We start from the raw sequence: 27,120 nt of genomic DNA on the forward strand, positions 1-27,120 counted from the left end.
GACCTGTTATGTGCTTTTTATAATTGGAGGTACACCATTGTTAGCTGGTAAATAGCTTCAGAAGCCAAAAATATGTTAAGTGCTTAATGTTTATGGCAATATTGGTGTGGTCAGAGTTATCTGATCAGACCGAATGGGAATTAGGGGGTTAAAGGTCTGATGTAGTGAGTTTGCAGTGAGTAAGCTGGACAAGGATGCTTTGGCAATGCCTAATACAGTATGGCCTTCATTACCACCTTATAAAATGGTTGGTTTTTGGTAGTCATGAGTTGGCAATACTATGGTAACTTCTACATCAGAAAGATAGAATCTTTTGCTTAATGCCCACTCTATGATAGTGGATGTTTTGCCATGTCTGATACAATGCCGGATGCAGGCAGCAGTGGTGGCAGCTTGGGTGGTGCAGGTTAATTCCAGTTGTTCTCATCAGAGAAGGGGCCCCTGCTGTGGGCATCAGCATGAGTAACCCAGATGATTTGTTCAGTTGTGTTTTTTTTTTTTTTTCTATAGTTTTTAATTTGCCAGTTTGTAGTTTTCTAAGTAGCAAACTAAACAGCTAGGCCATTGACATCAGCGCAAGGGTCAGTAAATTATAACAAGATTTGTCAATGGGAATATTAGCCAGAATTATGAGAATGTCTTTGAATTTCACCTGTTGAGTTGGTTTGCATATTGCTGAACCTGTGGTTGAATAGCAGCAATAGCACGATGGTCACAATTATGTTTCAGTTTTGTTGAACCATCATCAGTGAATCAGATTCAGGCATTTTGAGGAACCTCTCTGTATCACATGTCCCATTAATCCTATAGCTTTGCTTTAAGTAAAGTGGAGGTTAAGGTTCCCCCTAAGGGATAGCTGCCATGTTTTCATGTAAATCCAAAATATAGCAGGAGCCAAGCTGGATATGCTCTTTTATTTGCTATTTCTATTTGACTAGGGTTAGGCGCCTTACTCAAGCTGAGTCAGTCGTGGTGCTCATCTGTAAGTTAAAAGTCCACAATCACAAATTGTGTCAGAATCCGTTTTTGGAATTTTGAACTTGGAACCAGAGAAAATGAAATTAGTTTTCTGTAGAAGACATCAAGTGTAGGAATTGGGAAGTTATCGTTTCCTGCCATGGTGAGGAATCAGTTTTGAAGAGAATTAGAGTGACATAAAGAGACAAAGAAATGGCGTTCTGGAGTCATTTGAAACTGGTACCAATTGTTTGCAAGGCCTCCACCCCCTCCCCGCCTTATCACTGTGTTTCAACTCTTCTTATAAGCAAATTAATCCCAGCTTTTTGTTTAAACTAGCCTAAGTTGGATATCTGTTTCTATCCATTATGAGTCATAACAAATACATGTCATTGTCTTATGCAAAGTATAATTACTGATGGTTTGATAGTTTCATCAGAGATATATTAACTGGTATTTCATCTTGATTCATTTCTGATTTTTGTATTGATGTCATGGAGGAAGGAATGGAAAATATACGCACATTAAACTAGGTATTATTTCTGAATTGGCCCATTGTTAGTCATATAAAGTGAATCTCTAGGACCAGGAAGAAGTATAAAAGGTTAAAATATGCTTCGGATTAAAACTAATAAAATTAGAAAGCAAAGATTTTTTTTAAAATAAGAAAAGTTATGGGTTATACTGGACACCTAGGGAATATGCATTTATAGCTTGAACCTGAATCATTAGTACATTGGCGAATGAACTAACATGATTTTGGATAGATTCCAAATCAAAAGATTCACCAGGAAGAACTGAGAAACTCTTAATTTTATTCTTTACTAGTCAGAATTTTGAGTAGTATTGCTGATCACACATTAGAAAATAGAAAATACTGAACAGGTTTCAGATAAGCTATTTAAAGGGGAAGAAAAATGAAGAAAATTCTAAAATGAGAAGAATGTTAGTTTTTTAAATGCCAGAAACAGGCTTTGATGTCTGTTCTCCAAAGAATGCCTTTGAAGCTTATTCTGTTACACTGCAAACAATACTTATATTGTTATACTGTTGACCTTTAACAACATAGGTTTGAACTGTGAGGGTTCGTTATATGGGGATTTTTTCCCCCCCAATAAGTATATAGTCATCCCTCTGTATCCTTAACATGAGGATTAAAAAAAATGGTATTTTCTATTTGTGGCTGGAAATCCACAGATGCAGAGAGGTCTGACTGTATTATTCCCAGCTATTTTATATAAAGGACTTGAGCAGCTGTGGATTTAGATATCTGCGAGGATACTGGAGCCAATCCCCCATAGATATCTAGGGACTACTGTAGTTAAATTTTGGGAATCGAAGTTATATATAGATTTTCAACTGCATGGGGACTAGGCACCACTAACCCTCACGTTGCTCAAGAGTCAAAACTGTGTATGCAAATAATGGTTGCTCTTTTAAGTAATCATTTTGGCCAACACTTTTTCAATCCATAGACACTGCCATAGTCATAGTTTTTAAAAACTTCTTTGAAATTATTTTTGTAGCCAATTTAGCAGACACATGAGGAAATTAGTACCTTACCTTTAATTATACACTTCCTTTTCTTTTAAAGACTGTGTCAGAGAGAGAAACAATATAATTTTGAATATGTATCCAGAACCATGCCTTCTATTTGAATATAAAGATTTGTTGAGATCTTGAATCACCTTACCCACTCTTCTTCACTCTGAGTAGTATTTGTTTCTTTAGAATATTTACTTACTCCTCAAGTGATCAGAATTTGCCGTCTAGGACAATTCAGAAGAATAACCTATAGGTTGTAAATGTAATTGTAAATGAGGAGTACCAAAAATGTTTTGATCAATTAAATGTTGATATAGTATCTTATGATTATGTTGAAGGACAATTCATGGCTGTCTGCTAATTTACTATAACATAGTCAGGACCTACGGTTTAAATTCTACTCCCATGCAACCCCTTCCTCCTCATTGACATTTACTAGTTGTGGGATCTTAGGCATGTTACTTAGATTCTTAACATTTCAGTTTCTTCATGGATGATAATATATTTTTCATGTTTTTTTTTTTTTTTTTTTTGCGATAAATTTCATTCATGCAGTGCCTGGCATGATAATTGGTGGTTACTCTTACTGTAATTATGACAGCAGTAATAAAATATGTCTTGGATTATTTCGTGATTTTATGAAAAGTAATAGGCTTTTCTAATTCATAAAGGAAAGAAACAAGCTAAATCTAGAAGAAATTTAGTTTGATGGAAATAAGAATCATTGAGATTATTAAGTCCCTGAAACTAGAATGGAACAAGCTCTTCATTGAATGGCATTGCATTATTTATTTGTTTTCCAATAGTATTTCCCTACAGAAAGCATTGTGTATTTTTCTTGTAATACCTAGCAATATACTTATCATAGTATGTCCATTATTTAAATGTCTTCATCTCCTTTGAATGGATTTTTAATTTTTTTTTGAGGTACATAGTTTTTAATGTCTTTCACATAAGATGGCCCTCTTATTAAGTGTTTATTATTGGTGCAGTATCACCATTGGAATTGAAGATAATTTTAAGTAGCATTTTGGAAACTTTGTTTTTAACTATAAAAGTTATTTCTTTTGCTGGGTATTAGGAAAAAAAATATTCCGTATGTTGTACCCATGATTTCAGATATTATTGCTTAATAGTGGAATATAAATTTGCTCATGAAATAAATATTCATAAAATAAAAGTAAAAAGTTGCTGGTAAATTTAAAGAAAAATGTTAACAGTATTAGCTAATTATTTATTTAGTACTTACCATGTGCCTGGTACTCTTATTAGTGATTCATATCTATTGAGTCATGTAACCCTTACAACAGTGTTGAGAGTAAAATACTGTTGTTACCTCCGTTGTCCACAGGAGAAACTAAAGCATGAAGAGATGAACAGTCTTGCCTTTGGTTATAGTAAATGGCAGTGCTGGACTGTCAGCCCATGTGCTCCTTCCAGTATCCTTCCTCTTAGCCACTTGAGATACTACTACTTCTTTATTAAGTAAATAATAATACAAATAATACAAGGATAGGGTAGCAATAATAATGTTGGTACACAAATAAATGAAGTTTGTGAAGCTGCTCTAGATAATAAAATATTTCTAACCTATAATGAATATATTTCCATATGTACATATATGGAATTAAATCGAGATGGATTCGAAATATCTATCAAGGCTATTCTAAGTATAAATGAAGCATTATCATTTTATATTTTTAATGAAATAACACTTTATTTACAAAACAAAATTTGGTGAGATATAGCAACAGATTTTTTTCTTTATTTCTTTTCTTTTTTTAAAAAACAGCTTTGCACCTGTTTCTGTGAAAAGGAAATGTTCATAGTTTGTAATTAGAAAAAGTTGGTTTTTTAAGTCATTCACAACTGTACTCAAACTGTTCGATATTTTAGTTTTAGGATTTAACTTTCTAACAAAAGTTATGTGACATCAGCAGTGAGGTGCAATGAAAGCTCTCTCAGGAATATTCTTAATAGAAAGGAAGACTTTGGGTCTGTGAGGTTGTGTGGGCTTGAATGTGATTTTTATTTGATATATGAGCTGTGACATAACTATTGCATGACTGAGATGTACTTGTAAGTGCCATACTATGCAGATGGGTTTTTTTTTTTTCTGAAACAAAGCCAGAAACAAAATCTTGAATGTGTTCATTTAGTGAGGAAAGAATACTTCATAGAAACATATGGAAACATTTCCAAGTTTTTTTCATTAAATGAGCCTTTTACTTTCTAAGCATTTTTTATGATTGTTCAAGTTAATATGTCATTTGCCTCATATTTTCCAAGTTTAGTGAGACATGGAAGTCTTATAGAACTGTGATGTTTTGAAACAACCAGATCACTTTTAGGAATGCACATTTCAGAATTAGATTAAATGATTATTAGAAAGTTAGGGTTGAATCATGGATATATTTTTCCTTAAATTATTAATCATGGCTATCCGTCTCTAATTATTTTAACATTATGATGAAATTTGGTGAGATGTACAGAGCAGTTTTCCTTTTTTACTCATTTTCAAATTGAAAAAGAGTAGGACAACATTAAAGGAAATCATAAAAGGAAAAATATACTATAACTATAACATGACTGTTTTTAATTTTCCATGTTCTCTTCTAACCCATGTCCTTATACATAGTTTAAATGATTTGATTTATTATGTATATACCATTTTATGTTCTTCTTTTGTTTTGTAACATCATTTTCTTTTTCTTTTTGGTGGTCACATAATTTTGGCTTTCTCATTGAGAAAGGCATACAGAGAAGATTTTCTCAGATTCTAAGTCACTGTCAGCCTCTCATTTTATATTCCTCTTTTTTGTCATAGAGAAATAACAATGATATTACATGTTGCCTTTCTACTTAGCTTTGATGCTGAATCGCGTGTATATTTTGTAGTTTTTATCTTCCTGACTACATATTTGACACTCATAGAACTCTGTTTTTAATTTGTGGCTTCTTGTCTTTTACTTTTTACCTTGAAGAAGTACTTGAAGTCATCTCCTCCTCCTGTGTGGCTTCAGTTACCACCCATACACTGACAGCTGCTTCATTTAATTCTCTAGCTCAGAACTTCTTCCTGAAACTGATAAGTTCATTTGGATGTGCCAAGGGATCTAAAATTCACTATATTCTAAATGATACTTGAGTGTTTTTCTTAAATCATAGCTAATGGTATCACCATTCTCACCCATTGTCTTGAGAAAGACATGTAGGAGTCATCATGTTCTGTCAGTTCTTCTTAAATCTTCCTGACCTTTGGCCTGTGTTTTGTGTTACTATGTCTTTATTTCCAGCTAGGATAGTTGTAGTATCTTACCAAGTGATCCTCCAGTCCTCTGTTGTTCTTTTCTAATTCTTTCTGTTATTGCAGTCTCAGTTATCTTTCTAAATGGAATTCTGATTATGTTCTTCAGTGGTTTTCCATTTGTCTTCGAGATAAAATTGGAACTTCTCTGCGTGTCAGTACAAAGTAATTTCATGATCTCTCAGACTCGTCTCTGGAAATTTTCTTCAAGCGCCTTCCTTTAGCTGTTTTCAACTACTGGGTGCCCAGTTACACATACCTTTCTCATACGTCCTTGTTGCATCTGCCTGGAACACCTTTCCTACCCTCATAACCATTTCCTCCCCTTGTCTGCTTAACTGCTTCTTTTCCTTTAAGACTTAACAGAAGCTTCATATCCTTCAATCTGAGTTAGGTGTACTTCTTTTATATTCCCAGAGTATGCTGCCAGATATATTGTATGTGCCTCAGGAATGTTTTTAATTTGTATTGTTAAATATTATTTCACTGAGTTAATTTTTTGGGAATTCATTAACATTTGGAATTTAGGTGATTGATAGTTGTTTATTAGATAAAGCATTTTGCATCTTTATACATGTTAATATTTTAAAAAATTTTTTCCCTTCCAAAATATCCCAATATACTGAATCAAAGGGTAGGGACACTTTTTATGGGTTTTGGACATCATCCTTTTGGTAATGGTTCTTAATGTCAGTGTTGCCCCAAATATATGTTACAGGGTACGTATAGTGATTTTCAGCCATCAAGACTATTGGTTTGGTAACATTTTCCCTTGTTTAAAGAAAATTTTTATCCTTACAAAAAAACCGACCTTAGGATATGCGTTATTTTTTCTATTTGATACACATGTGGGCACCGGTGTATGTCATGCTCTGTGCCAGGTGCTGGAAACACCAATATGGTAAGACACTTGTCTTGGTTAATTGCAAAATAGGTTTTTCAAGAACTTTGAACAGTATTATGCATAATATAATTCACATACGTTTATTCTAATAGAATCTGCCTATTAAATATGAAGATAAATCAATGTTTAACCTATCAGCGTCATAAATTTAACAGATTTTGTCGATTACATTTGCGAGTAGCTTCTTGAAAAACTGCCTTTTTCCGTATTCAGATTGTACTTTTGCTTTTATCTTTTCTATTAGAGGAGGATTGTTTCGGTTAGGATCTGATTTTAATGAGTAATAAAACTGAAGGGTTTTTTTTTGTTGGAAAATATAATTAATGGATTGCTGAATGAAGTTCAGTTTTATTTTTTTTTTAACAATTTGAACTATATATATTATTTATATTAGTTTCTCTGTGTTTACTTCTTTACTTAAACAATTGTTCAAGTATGTTTCATATTTTCATATTGAAATATAAGCAGATGGTTATAATATTTCTTTGTACATGATATCCACACAAGAACTCTTTGTACTGTTGGCGGTACTGTTACACAGTTCCTTACTACAGTAAGTAAATATATTACCTCAACCCTTAATCAGCCTACTATCGCCACTGATGACCCAATGCTTAAGTTGTAACTCTATGCTGCTGACCTAGACTCTGGGGGCTTATTTTATTTTATTTTTTGATGCATTGCTGTAGGCAATTTTAAGGGTGTGGAACCAAGCCATTTTCTCCCTTGGACTCATTTCCACTTTTATTTCCTATGGGAGGCGTAGCCTTCCTTTAAAATATTGGGGTTTTTAAATTGTTCACCTATTCTATGATTACTGGGTGGAGGAGTAATGCTGCTTGCTCATTTTAACTTCCTGAATTAAAAAAAATCATCATGGCTTAACTGATGTTAAACAGTTCTTGAAATTAAAATTTTCAAATTTATAAAATGCCTTTCTGGTAGATACTTGATTTTTTTTGTGAGTGTTAGAGCGTGTGTGTGTGTGTGTTTGTGTGTGTGTGTACGTGTGTGTTTCATGGTTCTTAGTTTTATTTTATGCTTATATGCTAGGAATGTTTGGCTTGATTTTGTCCCAGGAGGGTATAATTGAGAACTGACAGGTTATATGAAGTTGAAAAGAAATTTAATGAGTTGTAAAAACCTATGCTTCATTTTTCCTTGGTAACTAATATGTTATTTGTAAGGAAGTGTCCTAAAAGTTCAAAATGAATAGGCTTCTAAATTGCCTAGCAGGTTTCAATTTTAACAGTAATAACTGCCTCTTGAAAACAAAATGAAGATTATTCACTAAGAAGAATGAAGTTATTTTTAGACTGTGAATGTTTGGGGCTTGAATATGCTGACAATTTTTACTCAGCCTTACAGATAAAAGTATGCAAAAATCATGCTTCTAAAGGTTTTTAAAAATTACTTTTTTTTTTTTTTTTTTAGCTCATTTCCTTTATCAGGAAATTTGTAGAACATCTCACCTGAACCAAGTGCATTATAAGATGCTGGAATTATTAATATGAGACAGTCACAGATTGAAGGAGCTCCATCTTTGATAGGAAGAGACACATAAGCACATAATTATAATGTGGTAGGTACTGCTAGATGTTCTGAGAGCCACACACACACAAACAAAAGCAGTTGATTGTATTTTGAAGGCTTCTTAGAAGAGGTAACATTTGAATTAAGACTTAAGTGTAAAGTAAGCTCTGCTTAGTGCCATGTGGTTAGGAGTTTGGGGAAGTATGTGTGAGACTGTGTATTTGTGTGTATGAATGTTAGAGGGGAATAAGGGTGGTAGTATGTCATCCAATGCTTAATATGAAATGAATGCTCTATGCACTGTTAAAAATGGCCATTTTAAGTTGTAGGCATAAGGAGTGAGTTTTTGAAATGGAAACAATGCTGCTTAGGTTCTTCTAGAAGGAGACACTGAGACAGAGTTAGGACCTTAGTTCACTGAATAGTAACACCTGTAAAAAGAAAAGAGTAGGAGTAGGATTAGTTAGAAGCAGTCTTCAGATTGTGAAGTCAACTTGACAAAGTCTCTGCTAACCCAGCAGCAACCTTTGCAACAAAGGTTATTTGAGGAGTCCTGCATTTGGTAGAAATGACTAGGTCCTTCTACCACCCATTACTCAGGTGCTGGCTGTGGGCTTCCCTGAGAGAAATATGTCCTTGACTGGAAAGCTGAGGCAAACTCTACAGAAGCTAACAGCCTCTAGCTTTCCTTGCAGCTGGGCAGTGTGTCCTTTGTTGAAGGGTGATTTTTGTGGTACATCTCTCTGTCTACTACAAGAAATTAGGGTGGGATGGGCTTTGGGATGATGATACTAATCATTCATTCATTTAATCAGTCAATAAATGTCACTGGACACTTATGTGCTAGGAACAGTGTTGGGAATAGGTGATGCGAGCAAAGCAGACATGTTCCTGCTTTCATGTAGCACGGACATACCTGCTACATATTTCATGGAGGAAGAGTATTCCAAGCCAAAGAAACATTGGGTGTAAAGCCCCTGTTATGGGCAATTGCTTGGCAAAAACAACAACAACAACAACAACAAAACACCCAGAAAGAAGGCCACTTTGGCTGCAGAGTTCTGAAAAAGAGGAAGGGTAGGGAGGGAGGGGGAAGTTAAAGGGGTGAAGGAGGAGGAAGAGAAACAAGATCAGAAAGTTTGGCTGGAGCCACTGGAGTCTAGCAAAACACAATAAGAACTTTGGATTTTATTGTAATTGCAACGGGAGGTCATTAGAGGGTTTTAACCAGAAGAGAGACACAATTTGACTTACGGTTGGAAAGTTTACTCCTGCTTACCAGCTTCCATATTTAATAGTCATAATGCAAATATGTCTTGACTTCTGACTTAATGATGTACTATGTAGTTACTTGGAGAATTCTTTTACATTGCTGGCAGTGGTATAAAAATCTGCAGGAAAGATACACACATATCAATTCTGTTATCAGTTTGTTTTTACCCATTTCTCATATTTCTATAGTAACTCATTAACTAGTTCTTTTGTTTTAACGTTAACTATTACTCAACTACAAGAGCCATATTAATTTTAAGTTTTAATTGACTATACAGAACTTGTTTTTTTCTTGCCTTTTGTTATCTTTGAAAAAACTAAGTAAACTTTGTGGGAATTTTATTTAGGCATTTGAAATTCTTCACGAGAATGTGTTGTGAACCTTTAAAGTTTTACTAGTCCCTCACTGGATCCTTACCATTCTCTGGTGTAGTGCAGGCCAAAATTTAAAGATCCCAAGATTCTTGCATATAGCAGAAACCTGCACATTGCTGGCTTCCAGAGCTACCCTTATTTTTCTTGGGATCAGAGGCTTGCCCTCCTCCCATTGGAATTTTTAGGACTCTATCTCTGTCCAAATATTGACTTGCCTAATAGTTAAGAATGATTACAGTTATCTATGATGCTTATTTAAGGCTTATATTATTTATGGAAAATTAAGTTCCAGTTCTGAAAAGTATCTTAATGCTAAAGTTTGAACCTTGGCCCCACCTTTTATTAACTATGGGATGTAAGCAAGTCTTTACCTCCGTAAGACTCAGTTTCTTTCTCTGTAGAATGGGGAAGACCAGCAAGTACCTGCTTTATAGGCCTATCGTAATAAGGAAGTGAAATAATATAAAATGTCTGTCATACCATGACTGTTTTTACTGTTACTTTAAATGCAATTATTACTTTATTAGAGATGTAGTACCGATTCATTTTGGACATTCATCTAAAATCTGTTCTTTGGCTTCAGCTCTGGCCTTAGCCTTTGAAAGACTGAATAGCAGAATATCCACTTCAGTGTCATTTCTGGCTTTCTTGAATTAAGTGTAAAAATACCATCATATCTAATAGCCTAACAGCATCAGTTTAATAAATGAGGTGTGCCACTTAGAATTATTGTCTCAATACAGGTAAGCATTTTCTATGTAACTGAGAATGAGCATTTCCTTATAGATTTTATATGTTGAAATTCTGTCAGTGAATTGAAGTAGAAATATTTATTATTATAAGAGTAAAATACTACATGTACCAGTGGTTGTACACACTGTTAATTTTATGTACAAAAGTAATTATTATTTCAAAAATTCAATGACTTGGTAAAGTGATTGTTAATATAAATATTAACAGAATACTTTATTTAGATAACTTTATAAAAGTCTTTGTAATTTTTCTAAGTTAAAATATTCTTAAATATTTCAATAAAAAGACAATAGTTGTATTATATCTTCATAGAATCTATAGAATTGTTTAATGTACTAGCATTAATAGAACTTTAAAATCATGTTTATTTTCTAATTATTTAATTTTATTTTAGCAACAAGTCTCAAGATAAGGTCCTATTTGGGAATTTTTCATGTTTTATAAGGTTGTATTAAAGGCAGAAATCAGAATTTGTGAGGAGGGATAACACAAAATGATGTTCACTAATCTCTGAGGAAATAATTCTTGATTCAAATAGAAAAGTGGAAAATAGAGTATAAAGAGAAGAAGGTATTAGAGAAAAATGAGATATCTAGAACACATCCTGTTTACTCATTCAAAATTACTGACTTCTGTAAGAATACTTTACAACAATTCACTCCTATAGAGGTTTTACTTATTATTATAGAGAAAGGAAAGCTTATAAATTTGGTGGAAACATCAACAGTGTTAGCCAAAAAACGTCTTGCTTTCTTCCCATCTAATTTAGTTGGAATTGAGCATTTAGTTAGTATTGCCAATGTGTAACCTAGAGACAACAAAAGTAATGTAGCAGGTAATAGATAGCAGGTGAGAAATTATGTACTCTCTGAAATTAAAACTCAGCAATTCAGATCCTTCATAAAATTTATAATGATAGTTACTTTTTATTAGACTATATATTTATTCTTATATTCCAGAAATTCATTCTATTGTGACATTTTGCTTTGGCCACAGCCGGGTGCTATGCTGTATTTTAATAATATGGGAAGATAGTTAAACTCTATCTTTTTTTCTTTCTACATGCCTGACATTTTTATAAGTTTACCCATAATATACAGAATGTTGGGTAATTTTAGAAGAAAGATTTTTTAACATCAAAATTTTTCATTTTCATTTCAAAAATTTTCAGAGGTTAGTTTCTATTTTAATAGGTAGTAGATTGCCTATTATATGTAGAATTTGAAGGATTTCTTAATAAGTTCCAACATGTACAGTCAGAACCATTGTCAAATATATTTTTTTAACTAAGTAATGCATTGTGTTAAATTCACATTAAAGTAACCGAAGTACCTTTCAACATAATTTATACATGAAGAATATTACCATGAAAACATTTTCTATGTGTCGTTTTCATTTTCCCCTTAGGTCAATGCATATAACATTTATTCTCAGTTCTTTTATAAGATAGAGTTATTGAAACTACTTACTGTGAAATAGAGGATTAATAAAGTAACTTCACTCATTTTTGTTACAGTAGAACACTTTGGTAACCACTTATTCATTCTGTTTCCAACAGATGAAACAATCGTATTTACTATAGGTGGGGCATGGAGACTTAAGTTTAAAAGCAATTGTACTGTATTCAAATAAGTTATTCAAGACACACTCTAACAATACAAGAACTGGTTTAATTTAATTAACTGTGGTCTGATATGGTGTGTATTCCACTGATGGTAAAGCAGAGTGGCATTTACTGGCTGTTTCAAAGCACTACTGTTTTTTATCCACTTTCATTGGCCGAATTTGTCATAAATTCTGGAAAACAATTTTCATGAATTTGCTTTAATGATAAATCATGTATAGTTCATTTGTTGATAAAAGTTCAGTGGAATTTCTAAAATCTGTTCTTAATGACTTTTAAGTATGAAACTAATGTGTGTGGTGTTTTTTTTTTTTTTTTAACCACATTTGCTGAAGCAGAGAGCAGATGAATTAGAAGGGTTTGTTTCTAGTTAAGATCAGCAACGATCATCATGACTTATTACATTCATCTTTAAATAACCTATAATGCTAAAAGAAGGCAAATGGAAAATGAAGAAAAAAGGATGGTACTTCTTATGTGATGTGTAGGACATTCTGGAAACTCATACCATTTCATAATGCTATGTCAACTATCAGACGTAGAGCAATTACAAAAAAAGTCTAGTTCTGTAACCATATTTTAATTGGGGGTGTAAATGAGATCCCTGATGGTAATCCCTTGCCCCTCCTCCTCCAACTGTTTATTTAGTATTTGCTTTTATAGATACTTCTTGGATTATTTGATAAGAACTTTAAAAATTGCTATGAAACTAGAAGATTATAACTCTAAGGTTCTGTCACCACCATTATCTTACAGTAAGTATGCTGCCAATGCCAGGGTAACAATTGAGGCCTTTGTGAAAATGGTGAGGGCAAGTGACCAGGATAATAGGTTTATTTGGTAAACAGGAAAACAGGTCATGAAAATGTATCGTCGGTGAGAAATGAGAAAGAAGTGAATAAATAATAAAAAGTCATGATTAAAACAAAATGTCTCGGATGTCTTTGGACAATAGGCTGCACTAGAGGGAAATGGAATTAATTTAGGAAGTATTCGTTACCTGACTATGCAGTTTTGGGTGGTCATTTCCTTCCTTCCTTCCTTCCTTCCTTCCTTCCTTCCTTCCTTCCTTCCTTCCTTCCTTCCTTCCTTCCTTCCTTCCTTCCTTCCACCTGCCCGCCCTCCCTCCTTCCCGCCCTCCTTCCTTCCCGCCCTCCTTCCTTCCCGCCCTCCTTACTTCCTTCCCTCCCTCCCTTTTTTTTAACTTTGGAATGGCCAAACTCCTTAGAAAACTCTTAATGGTCCCCATTTCTCCAGCTTTATCTCACATCACTGTTACCACCATCCGCAGTAGGTTGCACTCCCGCTGAGCTTCTATAAGAGCTCCTGAAGACAGTCCTAGCTCTTTCCTTAGGTTTCCATTGCCTGGAGCATTCTAATTCACTCTACCTTCACTTTTTCTGGTTTTCTTCTCTTTATCTTTTATTCTCATTTCCCAAGATCAGACTAGGGGGCCCCTTTTATATAATTTAAAATCACCCTATACTTCTGTAATAGTACATATCACATTTCTCTTAATGAGTTTAAGAGAGTTTTTGTGGGGAAAGATGATAAGTCTGTAGTTGGTAACCACAAAATAAATATGTTTGAATGAATGGATTCTAGTTCTAGTATTTACCAGTTTTTAAATTTAGGAAAAATTTATTTAATATTTAAATTACCTCTGTTGTCCAGCTTGGTGGGGGTGTAGGAGAACAAGTGGCCATGAGGTAAGGTTAAGTGAGAGATGATGCTTGTGCTGAGTTTCGAAGGATGTGTAAATCTGAACCTAGTTGCTGGTAAAAACTAATTAAAGTTTGGTAGGAATTTTTTTCTCCCATATACTCTAGCACTGTTTTAGTAGAATAAAAAAGAAGATGAAGGCTGTTAGACTATAATAAAATTTATATTGGAAAAATGAAAATTTCATAAGAAATTTTATATGAAAAATCTTCAAGTCTGAAATATGCAGATGCTTCATATTAATACAGTTATTTGCTAGTTTATCTTATTTCACTTCATAGTAAGATGAAAAGAATTAAAATAATTTTAAGCACTTAGAGATAACTGGGTATTAAAGAATAAATAGCATATAAAATACATATTATGACTTGTGGCATTTTGCTGTTTTCTAATTAGTGTAGTGGATAATAACAGTATATTTTAGATATGTTTGTGTTGTGGTAAAACTTGGAAACTTCAACAACAAAAAAATCACTTGGAGGTGCTGCTAAAATTCAGGCTCTTATGTCCATCCATTCAATCTTGTAGGCAGGGCCCTTGTCTGACTTAATAAGCATCCAGGTGATTTTGATACTAGTAATTGACCTTTGGTCTCCTGACCATTTAGTGGCAGGACTGACACATTCTGTATGTATCTGAAGTGCTTTTGAATAGTTATGACCATTTTGTAATGGGTTTTGAATACTCTTAAGTACATTGACAGGGATGTTACTTATTTGACTACCTCAGGTTTCATATATAGATAAATCAGTCTATTTTATACTGATCCAGTGGTTACCCAACTTTGCAGAATGAATTGCGTTGTAAGTGGTTCTGCAGAAAGACGAAAATGAACAGTATTACTGTAAATGTCTGAAATGTTCAATAGTCTGAATAATAGTAATTTAACTTCATTTATACTGTACAGTTTAATTTGATATATCCAGCATTACACCAGTGCCACATCCTGATAGTGTATCTTAGTCTCTATGGTAAACTCTCAATTTGATTTTTAAGAATGCTCAAAAAAAAAAAAATGTTGTAATATAGTAGTATATTTCCCAGACTTTGTAAGAGATAACTTTCTTTTTAATCTTGGTTATTCTTTGATTATATATTGCTTATAAATGATACAAAGCTCAAGCATTTACTTTGTTTTTTACCTTTAAACTTTCTAAAATGTGGGATTGAAGGTCAAAGAGAATGTGTATTTCAGCTTAATGCATTTCCTTTATAAGAAGTTTAACACTTAATATACCTTTTTATTACAAGAATAATTATAGAATTTGGGAATTACTAGAAAACACATAGAATGAATAAAAATCATCCATAATTCTACCACCAAGACATGCATAACTTTCCAATTTTTTTTTCTGATTATGTACTTTTTCCGTACATCAATTGTGTTATAAGTAGTTAAGGTTTATTTTTACCTCATGAAGAAGATTTTGGAGAGTAATTTAAGGCCCTTAAGTTTCAAATGTAGATTTGCCTTTGTTTTTCCTATAACTTGTATGTAGAGAAAATAGCTAAAACCTTCCAATAAAATTTGTAATACAATCTAGAAAGTACAATATTAAAAGAGAAAGGAAAAAGCTCTGACTTAGGACTGAGAAAGCATGAGTTCTCTGGATGTGGCTTCTACCTCATTAGTCATGGGATTTTGGTTAAGTTACTTGACCTCTCAGAAGTTCAGTTTCATCTGCTGTTTCCAAATGTAGAAAATAATGACTTAGTATTTTGAGAGAGCTCTTTATTTGTAGTTGGAGAAAAAGGAACAAAGATATTAGATGGTCTGTTGATACATGGATTTATTCTATGCCTTAGAACCAGAAATAATTTCAAACATTTCCAGACTCAGTATCAAGAAGTTTTTTTATGCTCCCTTGCAAGTCGGTTCTCATCACCCCTATAGTCAGTTCTTGTTCAGATTTCTGTCACCATAAGTTAGTTTTGCCTATTTTTAAAGTTCATGTAAATGGAATCATATATGCTTTATTTTTTATCTAGTTTCTCTCAACACAGTGTTTATGTGCTTCATTGGTGGTGGTATATGAATATACCATATACCTGTGCTATGCAATATTATGCTATGCTATTTAATATTAGTCATTAGTTAAAGTAGGTAGGACAGTTTGATAGGTTCTAAGTAAAAAGTAAGTTGTAGATCAATGTGTACAGTACCATGCCACCTTTATTTTTATGAGAAGGATGTAAGGATGTTATGTGTGTGCATGCATGTGTGTATGTTTTTGGTAGATTAGTAGATAGGTAGATCAGGTAGGTAAGTAGATTGATAGTTTTTGTGGAAAAAGTTTTATATAAAAGAAGTACCAGTTAATCTTTTGGGAAAGTATGGAACGTGGATGAGATGGAGAGTGAAGTATGTTAGGTCAGCTTCTTTATGAACTTTAGAAAAGCCATGTAATTTTGCCCTTTATGTTTCTGTTTTTAATGATTTTTAAATAGGGAGAGGGTAAAACATCTCCCTCCTAAATAAATAAAACTTTAAATATTTTTCTTTTTCCACTGTTATTTCTTATTTTATTCTATCTCTTGAAATTTTTTTCTAATCGTATAGAAAAAAATTAAATGGATCATTTAATTTAGTTCTTGGCATTATAAAGGTTGCTCTTAAACTCCTATAAATGAGTATTATGCCCATTGTTTTTCATGTATGTTGTCTGTGCATGTGCACATGCATGTTTGCATGTGTATAAATAGGCTATTTATGTCTATTATAATTATAACCTTGCTCCCTTGTCTCCTAATTCATTTTCTTTAAGAGATCCCTTCAAAGTCCTAGCAGTTATTTACCAAGTATAGTACTTTTAAGCAAGTAAGATATGATTTATTTTGATAAATGACAAGCTTTTCAGTATTTAGTAATGAACATTTTAAACTCTTAAAGACTGACCAATTTTGGTGACTGAGGCAACTTCAAGTGTTTACATTTGGATGTTTAAAAACTTAAACAGAATTAAAAATTAGTTTTGGGCATAGATTTAATTTTTAAGGAGTGAGTGAAACCAATTTGAAAAAATGTGTATCTTGCCATACCTTAGTCACTGTAGTTTATGATCAAATTGTGTGTATTAATATCATTAGTAAATAACAAAATAATTACAAAAAATAAAATATTAAATCATTAACAAATTGCTAGTGAAAAAATTTTTTTGGACTTTTGATCAAGATGATACTGTATAACTTCTGAGCCTCGATTATAAGAAGGCTTGCAGCTTCTGCCTGAGATACTTGGAATATTTGCCCTGGGTGAAGGCAGTTACCATGTAAGAAGTCCAATATCCCTGAGACTGTCGGTTATGTTGTGAAGTAGCCCACGCTAGCCACGTAGAGAGGCTAATGTGAGAAAGGAGAGGGATATGGGGAGGGGAGAAGGATGCCTATCTGACCCTCAACTGTTCCAGTCATCTTGGCTAAGGTATCTGACATGTGAGTGATGATATCATCTTGGATCTCTAGTTCAGTAGAGACTTCAGATGATTCCAACCTCAGTCACCATCTGAATGCAGCAGCTGCATGAGAGAAACCCAGGCAAGAAACACCCAGATGTTTAGAAAATCCACAGAACTGTAAGAGATAAAAATAGATTTTTGTTTTAAGCCACTAAGTTTTGGAGTAGTTCCACCGCAATAAATAACTGGAACAGATACTGTTAACTAAAATTTGTTTTAAATGTATTTTATTATGGACATTTAAGGGCCAAGATATTTTACTCATCCTCACCATTTGACACTTCTCTTGATGACAGTATTTTGGGACAAAAGATGTAAATATTTGAGCCACAACTGCCGAAAAAGAGTTATTCTGAGATTCAGAACCAAAACTTAGCCAGCTTTAACCTGGAGCATTTAAGGCTACTAGGAAGCTTTAAAGAGCTATGAATCACACCTCAGGGACCCATCAGTAATATGGGGATCAAGGTTGAATTCCAAGTATTTTCTATTTATAGTTACATAAGAGAATAAAATAAGACTAAAACAATTTAAAGCCATCTGATTAAATAATTTTAAGCCTTTTCACTCCTTTCTCTTCATTTACTTTATCTTTTCTTACTTTAGATTTTAATTTTGTGATTCAGAGCAATAAAGTTCGGCTTTCATGTAGACGGGTGGGATTTGTACCAGACTAACAATTTTTAAGTACCTTTATACCTTCCAGACACAACAAAATAAGAATCCCCTTATGTCAGAGGCTGTTAGTGTTTCTTGATTACTAACTCTTTGACCTAAGTTCACTGAAAATTAGTATATTAGGCATAATGCATTCAAGCTCATTTTCTAAGTTATCTTTTATGTTTTGTCAACTGCCAGGTGGACTATAGGCATTTTAGGGGAGATGTGGTTAAAGGAGTCATAATTATCAACTGCCTGAAGTGCTTAGCTGTTATTTTAAAGAATATTAATAAGGTCACATTTAATTTGTGTGGGAGCTTTCATATGATTGCAGACTGATTATGTCTTACATGTCCATTTATTTCCTTAGCTATTTATAGATTAATGCATTCGCATATCACATTTGAGAAATAATTGTTTATAGTCTAATAATATGTATTAATATTAATATGTATTAATGTACAGAGCATGTAACTGTTGATAGTTAGATGATGTCTAACATAATTTTGGACACAAATAACTTGCTTTGGCAAGCTCATCTTAAATGCATATGAATTGTAAAGTAGAATTAAAAATATAAAATATAATGTAAAACTAATAAATGTTTTAAGGTATACTAATTATGATTTGTAAATATTATAGCAAAAGCATGCTTGCAGCAACTGCCAAAAACCAAAAATTAATTTGAAAACCTTTACATATTTTGCACTTAATAAAGTAATTTAAGGATTATTGCTTATATTTAAAACAAAAAAACAAATTCCAATTTTCTCCAGCCATTCTAACAAAACTTAATAAGTAGGCATCGCTTTAAATATGACACAATCCACCAGTTATTTGGTAAGACTAGCATAATCATAAATTTCCCATCCATGCTTTTTCCAAAAATACTAACCCATATTGTTCTCCCTGGACCTGTTGTGGGGATGACTAATCCAACTGCTGAGGTCTCCCTTTATGTGTTTGATGGAACACTTGGCTTGCTGGACTACAGCTGTGTGTTTATGTGCAGTGCACACCTGCAGGGGCCTGACAAATAGCTGTAGTATGCAGAGGATACAAAATTACCCTGGCAGTGCTGCAAATAAGGAAGTTTCTGTTTTGAAGTCCATATGTGAGGGTGCTTGCGATGCCAGCTGGTGTATTTATGTTACATGCACAGATGTAAAACTGCCAACTGATTTTATACCAAATAATGTCTAATCTTTTTATACGTACTTTGTGTCAAAGTTATGAAGTGGTACATAAGAATGCTCTCACAACTTAGGTCTTTTAAAATAAAAGGTGCTATTAAAAATGTGAACTTGTGACACGGCTAGGAAAGAGGATAGTGACACAGTTGGTATTTCTTAACTATCATCTTTGGAAGAATTATTATTGCTCTATCATTATATAAATAAAGGGTTGAGTCATTGTAATCATTAGTGATACATATCCTCTTTTGTGACTGGAGTCAATCAGGTCTGTGTTTAATCCAATTTATGAATACTGAAATATGAAAGCCAAATTTATATAGCTACTTAACTTAGAGGTTTTGACCTTTATTTTTTCTGTGTACTTAATTTTAACAAGTTGAAATGATAGTGCATTTTGGGTGTTTATTTTACCAACGTATTTAAATTTGTTCTGAAAGAAATACCAGTATTGACAGGCAAAATATTTTCCAAGACTATGGAAATTTAAACACCAAAATAAAAAGAGCCTTTGAAAGAGGCAATTTTTAGTTTTATGTCCCCTCTAACCAAATGAAGAAAACCATTTAATATGTGTGCCCTGAACAAGAATAATAATTTGATAGTTGAAAAATTTATCTTCAAGTTAATACTTAAAGATCAATTAGACTTTTTATATCAGTTACTTAACTGCAGGCTTCAGAGTTGAAACTCTTTTTGATAGTGTTTGATATAGTAGTCATTTTCTCTAAGAACTGTCGTAGCTTACCAGCTAATTAAATTTTCAACATATAGTTTCTAGTAGTAATGGGCATGTTTCAGTTGAACAATATTTTCTAAAATATTGACTTTTACTATATTTGAAATATGTATACAAATTAAGAATTTTTAGACATTGCACAAGGAGAACTGGTTATCTGAGAGGTTATATTTTAGTTTTACCTATGATTTCTTAATGGTTTTATCTCACTGTATTTGATATATACTGGTTTATAAATATTTGGAAGTGAAGCAGAGTTCAAGTGCTTATCCAGAGTCATATTATTTTAATTTAAAAAATTTAATGATGCTATAAAATATATTATCCAGTTTTGTATTTGAAACATGCTAAATGTGTGTTTCACATATGTATACCTAAATACGTTAATTCTTCTTTTGGCATTGATATAAGTGATGTTTGTTTTAACTTTGTAGAATGGCCTTATCATAGTTTATTATTTGATTACATTTGTGCTAATGTTTTATACGCCTTACTAATTATTTGTTATTGTTAACAAACTTGTATACATTTGCTGTTATTTCTGGCATAATTTTACTTGAACTTTTACTATCATCTGATCTCAATGAATGTAGGAAGTACTTGAGCTTTTAGCATTGTTCCTTAGCCTTAAAAGTATGACTTTTAATTGAATCATGTTTTTTAATTCTTGGAGACAACTTGATTTGGAATAAATTTTATATAATGAGACAGAAAGGTGAAATAGAAATCACATCTCTTAATGGCTGACTTGAGGGATATAATAGTTCTGAAGTACATCAAAAGACCAGAAAATTCCCCACAAAGTCAGAGTAGGAAGGCAGCATAGTATAGTCGAATGAGCTCTTCATCAGGAGACAGACTCACAGTTGTGTGATATTAGGCTAGTTTCCTGGAGCTTTAGTTTTTCCACAAGAGGAAGGTAATAGTAATTCTGGTTTAATGAAGTTCATGTGAGTATTAATAAGATAATAGAGATAAAGCTCTTTCAAGGGTGTTAAGGTTAAGGTGTGTACCATGTAATAGTCAATAAATGTTGACTGTTTTTTTTTATAGCATCAGCAGTAGTAGCAGTTTGAAATAAATCAATTACAAAGGAAATAAGAGATACTGTATATGTAAAGTTAACTCAGAAAAGAATAGAAACAGAAATTGTTGCCTTCCTTTTTTTTCTCAAAGAATATTTTAAAGAAAGGACCAAACCTCAGATTTTTACAGCTATAAGACAGAACCTTTTATTACTCATTTGAGAGATTATGTTCCATACATTGCTTGGTTATTTAGTGCCAGGGCCAACTTCTTTTTAGTAGGGTATCACTTCAAACACTGCTGCCGCCACTGCAGGTTGCAAGCACATGATTGAAGGCTTCTAGTTCTCAGCCCATGCCCAGATGTCTTTCAATAACTATAGCCAGTAATTTCTTCAAATTGCTCACTTTATCAGCAGCACATGTCATCAATCCTGAAGTGGTTGCTCAAGTCAAACGGCAGAATCTTTCGCTTACAGATGCAGCTGCAAACAGGTGAACAGGCAGAAAGTAATTTGTGCAGCTTGGTGGCTGTCAGACGAAAGACAGACAATCTGTGTTTAAAACAGATTGCAGGCCCTATATGGGCCAGACAAAAGGGATTTCTCCAACTGCAAATAATTCCAAGGTTAACATATTTTCCTTTCTGCCATTAGGTGATTTGTTAAAATTGGAAACAATGAACATTATAAATCTACACAGAAACTGGAGACAAGATGAAAGAGAAAATCAGATCACTAAATAGGTTTACATTTGTCTTTCCAAAGAAGTACAACTGGCATTCATAAAAGCTATTTTCTCGCAAATTAAGCCAAGTTATAAAATAATTCTTTGAAACTTATAAGATAAAAATGCTTCAAGTTGCATTAAGAATTGCCAATATTAAAAAACAATGAAACCTGAATCAATAAAGTTTTTATAACAAATATTTTGGATTTTAGTTAATTGTTAATTTGTGAATATCACAGTTTTTTCAAATGTCATTTAGTGTTTCCCTTGACATTTTATTAGTGTAGATTTTAAAAGTATTATATGCTAGATATATCACACTTTTCTGCACATAAGGATCTGTTATAGCACAAAAATTCTTAGGGAGAAAAAAATTTTTGAAGACTTGTGCCCATTTAAAAACGTTATTCTTACATTTTATTTTCCTGGGAGTTACTGGAACATGACTCTGAAAGTTATCTTAATCTATTCATAAGATAATCACATTTTTGAAGATTGTTCCATAGTGGCATTAAGAATATTCATCATTTTGTCCATATGTCTTAAAATTGGTAGACTGTTATAAGATCCTAATTCAGCCCTGTATTACTTGTCACTATTAGTCCATCTGAGTACTTACTAAAATAAACAGGAAAACAGACTATATTACGTTAGCTCTATGGATACTTCATCATGGAAGATTGCTAGAGAACATACAGACATGTTTATATATTTAAAATATAGATGCCTGTGTGTGTGTGTGTGTGTGTGTGTGTGTGTATAGCATATGAAAGTGTAATTTTGTACTGGAGCTCATGTTTGTCATATAGAAAACAACTATACATGTGACTGATTTATTTTCTCATTGGGTGTCTTGTGCTTTCTCTCATGTTTTATAATCACTTTAATATTGTAATTTTTTAAAATGGGTAATGGATCTTTGTAACATAGTGTTTAATAACATAGCCTTTAGTGTCAAACCGGGATTAAATCACAGTTCATTAATATTGTGAGACCTTGGAGAAGTTACTTAACCTCTCAAATCCTCAGTTTTTCAGTGATGATAGTGCTATTTATTTAACTCATGTTGTTTCTGTGATATTTCAGGAAAAAGTAATACAGAGCATTGTGCAGTAGTGCCTTGTACATATTTTAAAGCCTCAATAAACCTTAGCTATTTTCTGCTAGAATTTAAACATCTTGAGAAGAGGGAATGAGTTTGTCTTGCTTCTTACTGCTTCCTTAATGTTTGTCACTATGCCTTGAACATTGTAAGACCTCAGTAACTGACCAGAAAGAATTTATAATTTGTTCTGTAAATTTCAGAGTCTACTTTGCAGATTTTCTTTAGAACAATTCTGATTTTTTTTTTTTAGTATAGAAAAATAAGGGGATATGAGTATTTTAATTTTTATTATTTCAGTTTAACACTAAGAATTATTCAGGATTACAGTTATTCAAATATTGATTTTTTTCAGGTTTATGGAGGTATAATTGACAAAATTTTGAGATTCAACATATTGTATATTTGAAAATCATAATGATTTGATATATGCATATACTGTGAAATGATTAATTCACATCTCTATTACACATTTTTGTATATATTTGTGAAGAGCATTTAAATTTTACTCTTAGCAGATTTCACTTATACAATACAGTGTTGTCAACTATAGTTCCAGTGTTATACATTAGATCCTCAGACCTTATTCATATTATAGTTGATAGTTTGTACTCTTTTAGCAACCTCTCTCTATTTCTGCCACCCTCTCCCGCCCTTGGCAACCACTTTTTTTCTGCTTCTGAGTTTGACTTTTTAATAAAATTTCACGTATAGGTGGTACCACGCAGAATTTCTCTTTGCCTGGCTTATTTGACTTAGCATAATGCCCCCAAGATCCATCCATATTGTCACAAACAGCAGGATTTCTTTCTTATGGCTGAATGACATAACATCGGGTGTGTATATACACACCTTTAACCATTCATCCGTTGATGGACACTTGATTTTGATATCTTGACATTTGTAAAAAATACTGCATGAACATAGTGAAGATGATATGTCTTTGATTCAAGTATCATTAATTTTTAATGACAGATCACTTTATGAACATAAGGCTTTTGGTCTCCAGACTGGACTACCATTATTCCTCTCCATTCTTAGGCCAAAAATTGATGGTTGCAAGAACATTTTAACTTTAGATCTTATAGGGTTCTCATATCAAACCTCTTTGTCTCTAGAGCAGTACGAGCTTCTGAAATGTACTGATATGCAGGTCCCACACCAGACCCCTTATTTTGGAACCTCTGAGGGTAGGGCCTAGATGTTGGTTATTAATTTAAAAAAAAACAACAAAAAACAAAAAACACATCAATCTGTTGTGGATACAGCATTGAGAACTACTACTCTGGAACAGAGATTGGCAAAGTATGACCCACAGGTCAGATCTAGGCACTGCTTTTTTTTCACTATTAAACAGCCACAGTTGCTTGGTTATTTGGCTAGTTATTGTCTATGTATTAGTGTTTCACTACTATATTATGTATTACAAAAACAGAGTTGAATAAGTGCAAGAGAGACTTTATGTCTCACAAAGCCTAAAATATTTGCTATCTGGTCCTTTATAGGAAAAGTTTGCCAATATCTGATTTAGATTTGAGTTCTGATTGTGACATTTTTGCCAATTGCCTGGATTTCATGTTAGTACTTAATGTAATCTGTTAGTGAATCAGATTTTTGGTTCTTTTCATTCTTGCCTAGTCGATTGTGAGCTGTTGGAGGATATGCACTATATTTTATAGGTCTTTGAGTACCTCAACACTTAATAAAGTTAATTTTCATATTTTAGTCTAAATGTTCATTAATTGATGCTAGCTGTTGGCCTTAGATTATTGCATGAGGGTACCAGCAAGGGGCAGCATGGTGCTTTTGCTTTTGCATACTGTCTGTTACTTATTTTTTTTACTCATTCATCTATTATAATATGTTAAAACAGATATTAAATACTTTACAGGTTACGAAGCCATAATTCTATAATTATGGCAGACCTCCTAATTTTTTAAATTTCTTTAATTTTCTTCAATCTTCATTGCTCTCTTTATCAGTTGTATTTAAGTTTTAGATATGTCTCAGCTACAAAATACCATACCACATTTTCATTATCGTTACTCTACTTTTGCCTTCATTCCTGTTTCAGGAAGTTTTGGCAATGACTGGGATACTTATGTCTTGAAAATATGTCGGAGTCTGGCAGATACGGGGTTGATGGAGTTTTAATAATAGTTTGGCCCTGCTTCCGGGCCTTTGATAGGTGAAAATTAGCTTCCATTGCTAGTGTGGTTCATTTTTAATTGTAGGTTGCTCAGGAGAGAAAACAGACATGAACGCATATCTTATAGGCTTATGTTTTGGAATGATATGTTCAACTAGTTTTCAACTATTAGTTCACAAATTTTCTTCAAGGATTGTGTGTTAGCATTTGTATTTCAAATATAGTTAGTACATATGCATGTGTTACATGTTTATTAAGAAAGTAAGATCACCATACTAAAAAGATTTTTTTCATTTTTGAGTTGTTGAATAATGTGAGTATGTTACTTAGAGCAGGGGAAAAAAAAATAAGGCACTCAGGCAGGTTGCTGACTGCAGTCCAAATGGCTGATCAGAGAGTCTTTATATGCATTGGTAATGTGTTGTGTAATATAAGCTGAAATATATTCCACAAGGGAGGAAAACGGAATAGGTTACATACGTTGTTCCTAAGTGCAATGAATATAAAACTCCATTACTCACTTTAGGCAGGTGCTTTTTATATGAGGCTTTAAAGAAATATAAAACTGCTGGTGAAATGATTGGTTTGTACAGACACCACTTAGCTTCTAGTGCTTTGACCAGATAAAGAGGCCAAAAGTATCCTTGAAAACATTTCTTAAATGGTTAAAGGATTGAAGGTTAATATTTTCTTGATGTAATAACCTGTCAGTATAAGCATTGTATAGTATATGAAATTTGTCTCTGACTTAGTTATGAAGAATCATTTTCAGGAACATAGGAATAATTTTTTAGTTTTTTGGTAATAAATGCCACTTTTGGAATGTAAAATAACCCTTTTTAGGATAGCTTTGTGATTAGTTGATGAACATCATGAAAAATTAAAAAAATATTTTAGTTCATAACACTTTATAGTGGTCTGACATATACAAGTTCCTATATTTCTTTTCCCTTTGACTTTTAGAACAGCACCTGCTATAGTTTAAACACTGAACACTCTTCCACAAATGAATTTTCATAAACATGAAATAAAAGTGAGATCGAAAGGGTAATAAATAAGTGTTGTTAAAGTTTGTTTTAGGTTTTAAATATGTGTACCAGTTGGTTTTCTTTTTAAACCTGCCTTAGATTGATTGATTTTTCTCTCTCCTCTCTTTCTGTTATTGAGATGGAATCACATAACATACAATTAACAATTTGAAAGTGTACAGTTCAGTGGTATTTAGTGTATTTACAATGTGATGTAATTACTAACTCATTCTGATTTAAAAACCTTTTTATCACTTCATAAAAACACCCCATACCCTTTAAGTAATCACTCCCCAATCCCTTCTCTGCCCCATCCCCTAGTAACCTCTAATCTGCTTTCTGTTTCTATGGATTTCATTTGAAAGGAATCATGTAGTAGGTGATGTGTTGGGATAGGCTTTTTCCTGTCAGCACAGTTCTCTGGAGATCTCTCTAAATTACTGTGTATATCAATAGTTTATTTTTATTGCTTTTGTTGTTAAGTCAAGGAACTCTTTGCCCCACCCTGGATTCTAAAGATTTTTCTCTTTTTTTCCCCCCTCCCCGAATGTTTATAGTTTTAATTTACACTTGTCCATGATTTATTTTGACTTGGTTTTTTTTTATAAGATGTTAGACCTAGATTGAAGTTCTTTTTTTTTTTTTTTTTTTTTTTTTACCTAGGGATGTCCACTTATTGCAGCACTATTCATCAAAAATGCTGTCTATCTTTCTTTAATTGAATTGTGTTTGTAGCTTTGTGAAAAATTATTTGGCATATTTGAATGCCCGTTTCTGGATTCTCCATTCTCTTCCCCTGATCTTTGTGTCTGTTCATCTGCCAATACTATATCATCTTGATTACTATAGCTAGATAATAGATTTTGATATTAGGTCAACATATTTCTCCAACTTTCATTTTTTGGAGTTGTTTTTAGCTATTCTAATTTCTTTGCCTTTCCATGAATATTTTAGAAAAATATTGATTATATCTACAACAAAATATTGTGTTATCTTTCAATCTATGAACACTGCGTCTCTTCATTTATGTAGGTCTTTGTTGATTTCT

The 27,120-nt window shown here is 32.8% G+C and overlaps 1 protein-coding gene across 15 annotated transcripts in view; it reads left to right on the plus strand.

Annotated features, from left to right (window-relative positions):
- VPS13B (vacuolar protein sorting 13 homolog B) overlaps positions 1-27,120 on the plus strand; it is a 670,010-nt gene that overhangs the window by 136,137 nt on the left and 506,753 nt on the right. The window contains exon 18 of one of the 15 annotated variants that reach the window (XR_001598476.2): positions 8,148-8,295. The exons of the other annotated variants lie outside the window; for them this stretch is intronic. The gene's annotated coding sequence lies outside the window, so the exon portion shown is untranslated. The remainder of the gene's footprint in view (positions 1-8,147; positions 8,296-27,120) is intronic. 15 annotated transcript variants of the gene reach the window in all.

The sequence above is a fragment of the Rousettus aegyptiacus genome, unplaced genomic scaffold, assembly GCF_014176215.1.
Source record: "Rousettus aegyptiacus isolate mRouAeg1 unplaced genomic scaffold, mRouAeg1.p scaffold_m13_p_15, whole genome shotgun sequence".
Lineage (NCBI taxonomy): Eukaryota > Metazoa > Chordata > Mammalia > Chiroptera > Pteropodidae > Rousettus > Rousettus aegyptiacus.